The sequence below is a fragment of the Sus scrofa genome, chromosome 3 (genome assembly GCF_000003025.6).
Source record: "Sus scrofa isolate TJ Tabasco breed Duroc chromosome 3, Sscrofa11.1, whole genome shotgun sequence".
Classification (NCBI taxonomy): domain Eukaryota; kingdom Metazoa; phylum Chordata; class Mammalia; order Artiodactyla; family Suidae; genus Sus; species Sus scrofa.
Genome location: NC_010445.4, coordinates 120,281,566 through 120,294,302, shown reverse-complemented (window position 1 = coordinate 120,294,302; position 12,737 = coordinate 120,281,566). Strand labels below are relative to the sequence as shown.

Genomic DNA, 12,737 nt, shown 5'->3' with positions numbered 1-12,737 from the left:
AAGGGTCTTGTATACTGTGCTAAGACATTTTTATTTTTACTGTATAAAATAAGAAACCACTTGATGGTTTTATTCAAGGGAGTGATATGATTTTGTTTAAGTTTTTTTCAATAGTTACAAAAATGAAAAATAACAAGTTACCAGGAGTGAGATGATGAAAGGCCGAACTAATGCAGTGGCAGTGAGAGACGAGTTTGAGAGACGTTCAGAAAATGGAATTTATAGGATTTAAGTAATGGTTTGATGAGCAATGAGAGAGATGGAGGAGCTGAATGTGATACCTAAGGTTCTGGTTTAGAGGACTGGGTTCATAGGAGGCCCCTTCAAAGTGCTAGGGAGCACAGGGAGATTGGCAGAGGTGGAGGGGAAGAGGAGATAAGTATTTTGTAGATGTTACATCTAAAGTATCTAAGAAATTCACATGCAGATGTTCTATAAGCAGCCCTAAATGAGGACCTGGAGAGTAATGTCTGGATTTAAGATCACGATCGAGCATTTTTTCTCTTCTAGAACCCTCCCTCTTTAGGATAATAAAGGAGAAATATAGGAAGAACAGGAAAAAAAAAAAAAAAAAAAGAGGGAGACTTCTGTTTCTGTTCTTTAGGTAGATGAAAAGGCAGGAATGGTGGGAAAGGTAGACTTTTATCTGAGCCTGTTTCCTTCCTGCCCTCCTCTCTCATCCGCCAAAAATAGATGCTCTGTGGTTAGGCAGCCAAGTAGCAGTTTGCCACATGGTGGAAGATTCTGAACACACAACTTAGGGTTTGAAGTTTTCTCAGGAGGAGATGGGAGACTATTGAAGAGAAATAAGATGATCTTAGTATTTATATTTATCATGTATAGGTAGATTAGGTGGATTTAAATTATAGAGGGAAAACCATAATGTTAATTGGAATAGAGTGAAGACGAAGGAGGAATTAAGACCAACTGAAGAAGGCATCTGGAGATGTTACTAATACCTATGTTGCCTCGGTTTCCTCCTCCTCTGCAAAATGGGTTATAATAGTACCTATCTCACATGTAAATAGAGTTATTATTAAATACAATATTGCATATAAAGTGTTCAGTACACTGCCTGACACAGAGTAGGTGCTTAATAGGTGTGTGATAAATGAATAAGAACAAAAGACATTCAACCTGCATCCACTACTAAACACTCAAACATTTTCTTTTTAAAAAACAAAAACAAAAACAAAACCCCAAAAAACAAAAACAAAAAACACATCAGTACCATCCACCCTCCTAAAGACTATGGTACAGATACTAAAGTTACATTCTGAAAAAAAAAAAAAAAATCAAAGATCATCAATGGTTACTCTTTTTCTTCTTGAGCCTCCTTAAGAATGTAACATGAACTTGAAAGGAGAAATATGATAAGAATACTAAGAACTGAGGGAGCCAACTGTTTCTTTCCTCCTTCAGGCAATAGACAAAAATGTAAACCCCACTGTGAAAATCCCTTGGTAAAGGATGGGTTTGTTTTTGTTGGTATCTCAGAGAGAGTGTACAGTTCATTGTTTTTATTGCTCCCTTAAATTTTATGCTAAGATTCTCTGTTGAGTTTGAGTAAAAATTCAAAGGAACTATAACAAGGAAAATAGAGACTGCCAGGGAGGGGGGGTGTCATAAGACCTGCTTCAGGCAAATGGGCCTTTGAAGACCCTTCAGGATATGATGGTCTTCAAAGTACAGAAGTTCCAGAATATGAGTCTGTGGTTACATTTGCAGTGGCTAATCATCCAACTAAAACAAGAGTACAGCCTAGCAAACAGACTACCTAAAAGGTCATTGAAGAAAAAGAATAGGGGTCATGAATAGTCCAGTTCTATCATCACTTCTTTTGTGTTGTCACTAACAACAGTGGTGAAAATTTCCAATTTAAGAGCATAAATATAGGTTAGCCCCAAATGCAGAAGACAGAAAAGAATTAAGGTTGGTTTTTTTTTTTTTTTTTTTTTTTTTCCTTTTTGGCTGCACCCAAGGCATGCAGAAGTTCCTAGGCCAGGGATGGAACCTGCACCACAGTAGTATCCTGAGCCTCAGCAGTGACACCACCAGGTCCTTAACCTACTGAGCCACAAGGGAACTCTGGAATTAAGCATTTTCTATTCTTAAGGCTGTAGACCACTTGCACTCAGTGTGACTATTTCTGGGATTCCAAGAAGCTTCTGGAAACTCAGAACTTTGACAATTTATTTGGCAGGGACTTAACTTTTATTACAGTTTGTTCAAATTTTAAGGGAAATTGGTGACATGGCAAAGAATGATTTTTCAAACTGAATTTAGATTCAGTCATGGATTCCAGAGATAAATCAGGAGTGGGCTGGATGAAATGATCAAATGAATCCAATAAAACTAGGTCTTTTAATCCCTCTTCTGTAGAGAGAGGCATGGAACTCTCCCTCTAATTGCATGGGGGGTCACTCCTTCAGGATCTTGCAGTTTTCCATTTATTTTAGAAAAAGAACATATAGAAGGAGTACAAACAAATACAGCAAAATGCTTTATGTGTCATAAAAACTGCTATAAGATTTTATTCTAGGTGAGAACTTTCTGTTTGTCTTTTAGAGAAGTTACTTTCTTTTGTTGGTCTATCCACATATTTTTTAAAATAGGACTTAAAAAATCAGGATAAACATAATTATCTTACATAACATTTCTCCTCTGTAAGGATTAATACCCTTAGCTTTTTGAAATAAAGGCACTTTCCCATACAAGAAAATTACTATCATTATTCTTTATGAATTTAAATGAGTATAAATCCATTTTTCCAATTCCTGTCTCTTTTCATTTTCTAATGTTGTCTTTCAAACACTTAATTTTTCTTCCAATTTCCTAAATGCCTCCATGCCTTAAGTTCCACCCTTCTTGGCTCACATACTTTATACACAGCATGTCTAATAAATAATATTACCATGAGCTCACAGGGCCACAAGCTTAGACGTGTTACACTACTGGCATTTTGCACTTTTACTCTGCCATTCTCAACTTGTCCGTACCACGGGAAAAGTGGATGGAAATATTAAATGAAGTTGTGTATATCTGAAAAGTCGGTCTTGGTTTTATTTTGTTTGTTTGAATCTGGAAAGGAATGAGGCAGAAGTAAGGTGACTTCAGAAAAGAATATATTTGCAACCGAGGGAAGGAAAATAGCTTCTCTGTTGTTTCTGGGCAATTGAGGATTCTACCAGGTACTCCAGAAAAAAAACCAAAACCAAAAACCAACAACGCTCTCCCTATAGCACCTTTCTCCCTTCCCCTCCTTGCGCCCAGACTCACCCCCTCTTCCTCCCGCCCCAGTCTCCAGGATGTAAAAGCTGACACTACTGGCGATCCCCAGGGTTGGGGAATTGGCTGTTAAGTACTGGGACAAATGCTACAGCCAATAAACCGCATTCTTCACTCAACACGGTGCTGCTGTATTCCAGTCCCTCTACACCGGGGCAGCACATCTCTGGTCTTCTGTGATCACCAGTGACATCTGCAAATGACTGAAGAAGGAAAGAAACCCGAGGCTCCCTCATTTTTTAATGTCCCTACCACACTATAAAGAGTGTTCATTTTACCACCCTATAAAGAGAGAAACCGCTTTCTGTAATTTAAATGATCACATCCCTTTGGTGTTTTTAGGATCGGCTTCCGTACTGTGACTTAGTGCTGTATATATAAAAGGCAACACACAAATCTTAACAACAATTCATAGAGCTTAAAAAGATAAAGCTGCACGATAACCAGAGACTGAAAAATAAGGTATCGTCTTAAGGACGGTTCGGTGCAAACAGAGGTTACCAACAACAAAAAGCTGCTTGCCCAATTAGACAAAGCTGCTTCACAAAACGCACGCATTTAAATCACATCTCCCCTATAGCAGAACACGGTTTAAAGTATGTGTTCATTTTTTTTTCCTAAACACAAGTTGTCAGTAAGTTATTTCAAACCTAACCCTGCTACGAAAGAGACCTCCAGGGCACAATAAATAGGTACAACTCTCGGAAGCGCAAAAAGGCATCGTGACCCTGCTTGCAGTGCGGAGACTGTTCTCGAGAAAGAAACCAGAGAGCACAGCGTAAAATGCTTTAGTAGGGGAAATCGACAAAAGACGGGAAATTACTTTGAAAGCTTCGGAGGTTGTCTCCTTGGCCAACCAAAGCGACTTATCTAGAACTGACTTTTGCCCCCGCACAGCACCCTGAGAAACGGAGAGAATCGGCCAGGCGAGCCCCGCTGCGCAGTGCGCACTGCGGCCGGGGAGCGCAGGCTTGGCGCCCGCCAGATCCTCGACCTACTCGGCTGCCGCAGCGCGCCGGGGCCGCGCGCCCTGCTCCGCGCCAATCCGCGCTCCGGGTTTCCGCGGCCACCAGCACCGCGCGGAAGAGCCCCGCCGGGAGGGCGCCGCGGCAAGCCTAGTCCCGGGAGTGCTTTCCCTCCCTGCGCCACCTGCCCGAGGGGTCTGGCCCAACGAAGCACGTTCCCCTGGGCCCAGAGCCGTCCAGGTGGGCTTTGAGCACTGGGCCGTGGCTGAGGGGTCCCCGCCCGAGGCCCTCACCTAGCACTAGCCTTGCAAAGCCAGAGACTCGGTGGGCGGAGTTTCTCTTGGTCTTTGCTTAAGTAGCCTCAGGTTCTTCCAAGAGAGACTCCGCCCCCCCCCCGCCCCCAACTAGCAGCCAGGAGTAGGCCCTCCTGGCAGCAGAGATTTATCAGAATCGAGGCCCTTTGCCACGGGAGATATTCTTGGTGTCCTCAGACCCCAAAGGTTAACTGCAGTTTTCCTGGACGTGATATGGTTTGAAGGCGTTTTGCAAAGCTCTCTGCTTGGATCTTGTTAGCGCCTCCAGAATCTCCCTCCTTGAAAGTGCAATTACCGCCTGAAGATACACCTCGACTGGAGGTGTACATTTGGTATCACCAAAGCTTAGAAAGGTACCTTAAGTCAGTAGGCAGGTGGTTGAGTTATTCAAACAACACCATTGAGGCAGGTTGGGAACATGTGGGAATTCTCCTTGTTTTTCTGGTAGGGAAGCGACCAGGCATTTACTGGGCACTACTCCTTGCCAAGTCTTCTAGGCATTGGCTAGGACAGTTAGGACGGGGCTGGGCCGGCCAACGTCCTAGTCCTTCAGAAACACAGAAGAGGACTTTAGGGAGTTCCCGTCGTGGCGCAGTGGTTAACGAATCCGACTAGGAACCATGAGGTTGCGGTTCGGTCCTGCCTGCTCAGTGGGTAACGATCCGGCGTTGCGTGAGCTGTGGTGTAGGTTGCAGACGCGGCTCGGATCCTGCGTTGCTGTGGCTCTGGCGTAGGCTGGTGGCTACAGCTCCGATTCAACCCTAGCTGGAACTCCATATGCGTGGAGGCCCAAGAAATAGCAACAACAACAACAAAAAAAAAAAAAAAAAAAAAAAAAAAAAAAAAGAAGAGGACTTTATAAGACGTCTTAGTCCAAGCCCTCAACCCTGGAATTCCAAGAGTGGTTCATTCCTTCCCCTTCACTGCCCCCCTCCCCAAGCATATTCAATAAAACGTCTTAAGGGCATAAAGAAGGCCCTTGTTAAACACATGTTGATAATTAGCATGATTCGCCCAAGGTCACCCAAGGCAAGAAGCTTCAAACCCAGGTCCCCTCAGTACACATTTCTCCACGCCATTCTGGACTCGGACCCTCCTGAGCAGCGGATACTAAAAGGCCAGCTCCTAGTCCTCCCAGTATAAGACCCTCGGAAGAAATGGCTCACGCCAACTGCCCACCATAAGAGTTTCTCCACTTTGAGCCAGGAAGATGCCCTCACAGCTTACTGGAAACGCTTCCTTCAGAGAAAGGTATGTCTGCAAGTTATCACCTTCACCTTAAAGCTGACAAAGGGGGGCCGAGGGCCCTCTAGGGCTGAGGGCCATGGGAAAAGCGGGCTCTAAGCTCTCCACCTCTGGCCTCGCCTTCGCCAACAGACTGGGTAACTTACTTTGCTCCGCCTGTCCAGGTGCGGGTTGCCCCAGAGGCCAGGCTCCCTTTTCCTATCTACTTTCCTTTTGAGTTTCTGCTAAAATCTGGAGACATGGAATCCACTCGCGGCAACTCCGAGCCCCTCGAACTGAGCATGCGCCAACGCCTGGCTGCTTTTGGTCACCGGCCCCAGAGCTCTCCGAGCTGGTGCTGCGGAGCGGGAGGAGGAGGAGGAGGAGGGAGGGAGGGAGGAGGGGAAAGGGGAGGGGGTGCCTGGAGAGGCGGAGGCTCGCGCGCCTGCGCATCCAGTTCCAGGGACCCTAGGTTTTTCTATGGGATTCCCAATCTGCAGCAGATTTACCGGAGCGCGTTGCGGCGGCGGCTGGACTTGCAAGGCGCGATCCTAGAGGGATTTAAGCAGCCTGGAGCTCCGGAGACAAAAAGAGCGCGAGAGAACCACACACAGAGCCGGCTTAACCGTTTATCCGAATTAAATATATACACATATAGTTATTTCTAAAGAACTGTTGAGTTTTATCATTGTCGTTAAGTGACCGTGCGCAGCGCTATAACTGTAAGTGGAAAATACAATCTTCGTTGCATTTTTGCATGTGTAGTGCAGCCAATTGTCTGGGAGATGGTTTGGCTATTGTCACATACTTTGCTTTGCATAGATACAGCTAAAGGCACGGTGAGAACTGCTTTGGTTAATGCTGGTGATGGAACCTGCAGTTAGTCCGAGAGGGACCTTTTGGAATAATGGGGGTGGGGGAAGGGGGAGTGTTTGTATGCGGCGTGTTTGGGGGCTTATCTTAGGCTAGCTTTAAGATAGGTGAAACAGAGGTGCTTTTTAAGTTTGTCTATAAATAAGCAGCTTTTCTTCCACCGATTTAAGTAGTTAATTGACCGATTGTGAAGTTTTCCGGTTGCTGATAAAACTATTGAGCGGTTGCAGTCAAGTACCAACCTGTCATCCGTGGGGCTGGTGCACCATTTTTCTCACCGTGGAAGAGCAGTGAACGTGTTCGTTAAGTAAAACTGAGTGGATGAGATGGTGTGGAAACCAGGGTGGGTTTCCAAGAGGATGTGAGTGTTCAGAAACACCGAGGTAGGCGCAGAATAAGCACATGTCTCTGAGTATTTAGAGATGATTAGATCATTTTTCGGTTTTGATTTTTCGTCACGATGGTGAATGAGCAGAAAAAGGGACGGTGTTCAACCGCCCAGTCTAGTCGTCTATTTTGAACAGAGTCTGAGACTCAGAGCCGCCGAACGGGGACTGACAGACGCAAACTAGTTACCTGCTTTTGCATCCCGTATTCGCATTCTTGCATGCAGGGTTGAAAAACGTCTCTTACCCAGATATTTTACCTTCGGTAGCGTTTCTTTAAAGGAGAAAGGGGTCGTTTCGTGGTTTGAGTTAAAACGGGCTGTTCCTTGCCCAGAAACGGAAGAAGGGTCTTTGCAAGGTCAAACCCCCTGTGGAAGGAAATCAGGGGCGCTGGTGAATCGGGGGAGGGGGCAGGAAATGGGGATGCTCCATGCGAGTGCTCAGCACTGCACGGATCAGTGCCCTGTGAGATGCCAGAGTGGGAGTCCATTTTTCTAGAGTTGCCCTCCTGTCCATATTTTGGAGACTAAAATGAGATGGAAATGCTAGTGGGTGCAAAAAAAAAAAAAAAAAAAAAAAGAAAGAAAGAAAGAAAGAAAACAAGTGTAGCCACTGCCTGTGTGTCACAGCCCACTTGAAGACAAGAGGATCCAAAGAGTTGTATTGTTGCATGTTAATTTTTTAATTTTCACGTTGGGACAAATTAAAAAGGAAACTCTCGGGAAAACACGTTTTATCCTCACTGCCATTTAAACTGCCTACATGTGAATGTTGGAGGGGGGGGGAACGGCCTCTGGCATCATCGAACACCTCACTCGTGAGTACCCTCTCATTAAGCTTGGGTGTTTAATAACCCCAGAAAATGCTGCACTGAAGCAGGTTGGCAGAATGGCATGAGGCAGGCAGATGAGAGAAGAGCGTGGCCAGTGTATGCTGGATTTCTGTGGAAAAAGCAGATCCAATTTCTGGGATGAAAGGAAATAAATTTTACCCCAGATAGGACAGATTACTATAGGACTTTTTGGCCCTTTAATCAGTCCAACTGTTTGGAACTCTTGGAAGAAATTTTATCATTTATTTAAGTGGATGAAATTGGAAATAGAAAATTCGAGAATATCCTCTCCTTGGAAACCCAAAGTGTAAATCAGACTGCCTTCTCCATTTGTCTCTTCTTTACTCCAGGGCAGAAGGACCAATCATTTGTCATAATGAGCCATACTCCTTGTCATCAGAGAGAGTTGGAATCAGCTCCCTGAATGGTGCGGGTGTTGCCCCACACTGATAAATGGGTGCTAGAGAAAGAATGGGAAACCTGGTCTGAAAGCTCACAGATGTTTGCCCTCGGATACTCTGGTTCATAGGCTGACAGTTTTAGAGGGTCACATCGGGCAGAGACCTTCGAAAGCATCTAGCCCAAACCCTTATTTTACACATGAGGAAACTGAGGCCCGGAGCCTGGAGCTAGGGAAAAGTCAATTAACTTCTAGCCTATGGAATCAAGAATTAAAAAGTAATCTTGAAGGGAAATGTTTCCTTCTCTCTGCACATTTAGCATCCTTAGTGACACTGCTGACGTCTTCAAATAAATAAAAACCTGCACCCCAGCACATCTTTTGAGAAAGTCCCAGGGGTTCCTTTTCACACTATCATATTTCCCTTCTCTGCCTCTCTTTTTTTTGTGTGAGGTCTCTATTTCCTTTCTCTCACCCCTCATGTCTGATATACCTGCCGCCTTAGATGTTTAGTCTGGCCTCCTCTGTACCTCAGTCAAGTTCTTTGGCATCCTTCGAGTTATTGAAGAGAACTGGCAAACGAGTCAGAATCTTCAGCTCCTGTTTGAAAACTGTCCAGGCCCATCACCATCCCCTCTCTACTCTATTCCCCCAAATCCTTCAGGGAATCCAGCCTTTTGAGACACTGCAGGCAGCCTTCCCCTCTTTTCTACCTGTCTCACCTCTTCCAGAACTGCTGCAGCTGCAGGCACTGGGACCAAGTGGAGTGAGGATGCTGCAGTGTAAACACACAGAGGGCTCTGCCAGCTCTCTTCTGGCTCCTAGAAGGCAGAACCCAAATCCAAGTTGCCTGTCTCCAGCCTTCATGGAAATCCTCCAGATGAAGCCACCTGCAGAGAAGGGGGGTCGGGGGTGGAGGCTGGGCAGGAAGACTGAAGGAAGATGCTAGACTGATTCAACCTGAAGCAGGCGCTGTGCAGGAGAGCAGTGCAGCTTTTTAAAACCTTTAGCGCTTTAAAGCGCTGTCTTGCTGGACAGGGACTGCAAAGCAGGCAATAATACCAGCCTAACTGGCCCTTCTCTTTCCTTTTTTTCTCCTTTCCACTCATTTGCTTTCTCTATTTCTCCCTCATTTTCCCCCTTTCTTCCAGAAAAATTTCCTGAGTTCCTATGCAATAAAACTCTAGGCCTTTGAAAAATAATCCAGGCATTCCTGCCCTCTCCAAAAATATAATCTCTCAGAAACTGAGAAAGAGACCGAACCCACCACACATGTCCCCGTTGGGGAAATGCCAGGAATTCTTACCTGAAAAAGCTGAGACTCGAGAAAGACAGAGTCTGAGTCTGAGTCTCTTCCTCATTTGAAAGATGAGGTCAATACCCTTGAAAATCGTTGAGGAAGCAAGGTGGTGTTTCTCAGCACATCCTCCAATTAACAATTTTATTTAACTACCTCCCTAATGATAAACCTTTCCTGAATTGAGATGAGCTCTATCTTAGATGGAGTCTGTCCCTACCAAATACCCTTGGGTCAAATGACACTTGGTCTTGCTAGCTCATTCTGAAACAGATGTGTACAAGCTATTCTGAACACCACATAGTTTCTGCAGACATCTGCAAACTTATAGCTGCTAAGTGTCCCGTTTTGGTTTGCTGTGCCATGAATTTGATGCTGTAATAGGATAGCATGATAAAAAGAAATGTCCTGGACAAGCTATAGGTTTTCCATTTGGGTTGCATATAAGCATATAAGGTTTTCCATTTGGGTTGCTGAGAAGCTCCTTGGGGAATTCATAGAATGACGGTATTATATCAATACTAAATGCATGGTTTCCTAACTCACTAGGGCAAAATATATTTAATGTTGTTCTAAGGGTCTTTTTGTGGAGTGATTCTTATGCTCCTTTAAGAAGATAGGAAGATTCTTCTAACAGAAAGGATCACATTCAGTTAATCTCAGGTTGAAATTGACAGCGTCCATCTCAGTTACATTTAGTAGATATGTTAATTTTCCAAAGTATCAAATGGCACAGAGATAAATTAATAAGTGATTGCTATTTCTACTATCCGAGTGGTTAACTCACTTAATTAATAGCTGGATAGGGTCCATATAAATTACCTAATCCATCCCTTCAATATATAAAAATATAGTAAGGAACATTTTTATCTTAAAGACATATCTAAAATGCGAAACCATATTTCACAAGGGCAGAGATGTAATGATCTTTTTCATATTTTCACATTATCTAGACAGTGTCTTGTATAATAGATACTCTGTAATATTTCTCAATTAAATATTTGTTATAAAAAGAATCAGTTGCATGTACCTCATTAATTATGTCAAGAAATTAAATAATTCCTACTGAAGGCATGTGCACAATTAATATTGCTTTAAATATCATTATGTTACTACAAGGAAAAGCTAGACTAAATATTATTCTATAATTTATTTTCAGTAAAAATATAAAAGCACTTCATTGATCACCTTGAAGCATGCTTGTTAATCCACTTACAGAGTATACTGCCTTTTATCTCTTAATAAGTAAAAATATAAATCATTTTTACGTATTTACAAGAACCGGTATCAGAATATCAAAGAGGGTGTATAAACCTAGCCTATGGTAGATATGTGTACCATGTATTTAGATGATAGGTCTCTTGAGCTATGGAATTATTTTAACCTATTCAAACGGTGAAGGGACCATAACACTGGATTTCTCATCTACAGTTTGTTTCTAAAGATAGCTTATGCGCTCTTAAGAGAATCAAAATAGTTTGAGTTGCTTCCAGCTTCATTCACTGAGAACTCCACAAATGGGATCTTGGGGGTGCTTTAGAAACTGCTTAGTGAATGAAACAGAAATGGAATAGCAAATTACTCAAGAAATCCTCAAAGAGGTTTGACACTTTAATAATAAGGTGCCTGTGAATACATTAAAGAGCTGTTCTATACCCTTATCAGCTAACTTAAAGCCTGCAAGTCAGGTAATTTGTCATGATTCTTCTGTTTTCTCTGGATTTCTCCATTGCCTTCCTTCACTGCAGTTCTAATACAAATGACCTCCTGTATAACCACCAACTGTTTGTTTTTTAAAAGAGACAGTGCACCGCATTTCTAACCATTTGTTGGATTATTTCAGGTGAACAATCTATATCCTTTTGTTCTAAATTACAATTAAGACTCGGAGTACTCTTATTCACCAAATGGCCTTCACGCTGAATATATCTCGTGCATAATTGCTAAACTTTTTTTGGAAAACAGGACTCTCCTAATTAAGATTTCATTTTTATCAAGTATTGCTCATAAAAGTCAAAGTGTTAACAAATCAGTTAAATTTACTTGCAATTATTAATAGATCTGTATAATTAATACTATTTTTCTTTATCCTTGCTCACATGGGGACTTTTCTGAAACTAGAAATCTGTCACTTTAAATGTATTTTTTTCTCCTTTCTTTGGATCTTGTTTATTATCTCTTAGGCTCTGAAAGACTCTGAACTTTTGAAAAGCTGAATGTAAATAGATTTTTTGCAAATTATTAACATGTTAAATGTGCTTTGCAGCCTGGGTGAATTTTTTTTTCAGTGCAAACAATGACATGCTAATATTTCTGTTGTTTCGTACTTTAGATTGTTTATTGCAGTTGAAGGCTTCTTAGAAGAGTAGATTCTGGTGCTACTGGAGTGTCTGGTATTTTACATTTTGCCTTGGCTTTATCAATCTGTGAATAGTGTGTTTATTTCTGATTTCTTAAAACCTAAGCTTGAAAAAAAAACGCTAAGCTTAGATTATGAGTCAGATTTCCCATTGGAGGCCCATTAAGCATTATCAGTAAATACTTATTAATATACTATTTTATTTTTAATGTACAAAATTGTGCTGTACAAGTCTGAATTTTAATTCCCAGCTTCTACTTGTTGGAATGCTTTAGCATTTGATATTATGAGTTGATGAAAGGCTGTCAATTCTATTTATTCCACAAGTTCAAGTATTTCTGAAATTTATACATAAGGTGCTTGGTATTTGCTTTCTTGCTCATATGGGAAATTTTATGAAAAAATAAAAAAGAAATTGTAAAGAGAAGGGTTAGTTTTTCTTTTAAATATTTATAAAGGTATTTATTCCTCAGTGCGAGATGAAAACCATCCATTAAATCTTCCCTCATTTTTAGTTTGTGAGTGGAAAAATTACTCCACCCTTACCGAGGTTTCATTTGGCGTAAAAGAAATTATGAGAGGAAACCAAACAAAAGTTTTCAAGCTAGACACACTTAGATAAAAATCCCCAGTTCCACAGCTTATTCCGTAAACTTGAATAAGTTGTTTAACCCCTCAACCTCACTTTCCATTTACATTGATGATTCACAGGATTCTTGAACAGAGAGTAGATTATGTATGTAAAGAATATAATGTAACGCTTCCTTATTGAAAATGTGCCATCAGCGATAGCTATTAT

General features: G+C 42.1%; 1 protein-coding gene across 1 annotated transcript in view; it reads left to right on the top strand.

Moving 5' to 3' along the window:
• Window positions 6,146-12,737, top strand: part of VSNL1 (visinin like 1) — a 110,261-nt gene continuing 103,669 nt past the window's right edge. The window contains exon 1 of the mRNA XM_021087821.1: window positions 6,146-6,513. The gene's annotated coding sequence lies outside the window, so the exon portion shown is untranslated. The remainder of the gene's footprint in view (window positions 6,514-12,737) is intronic.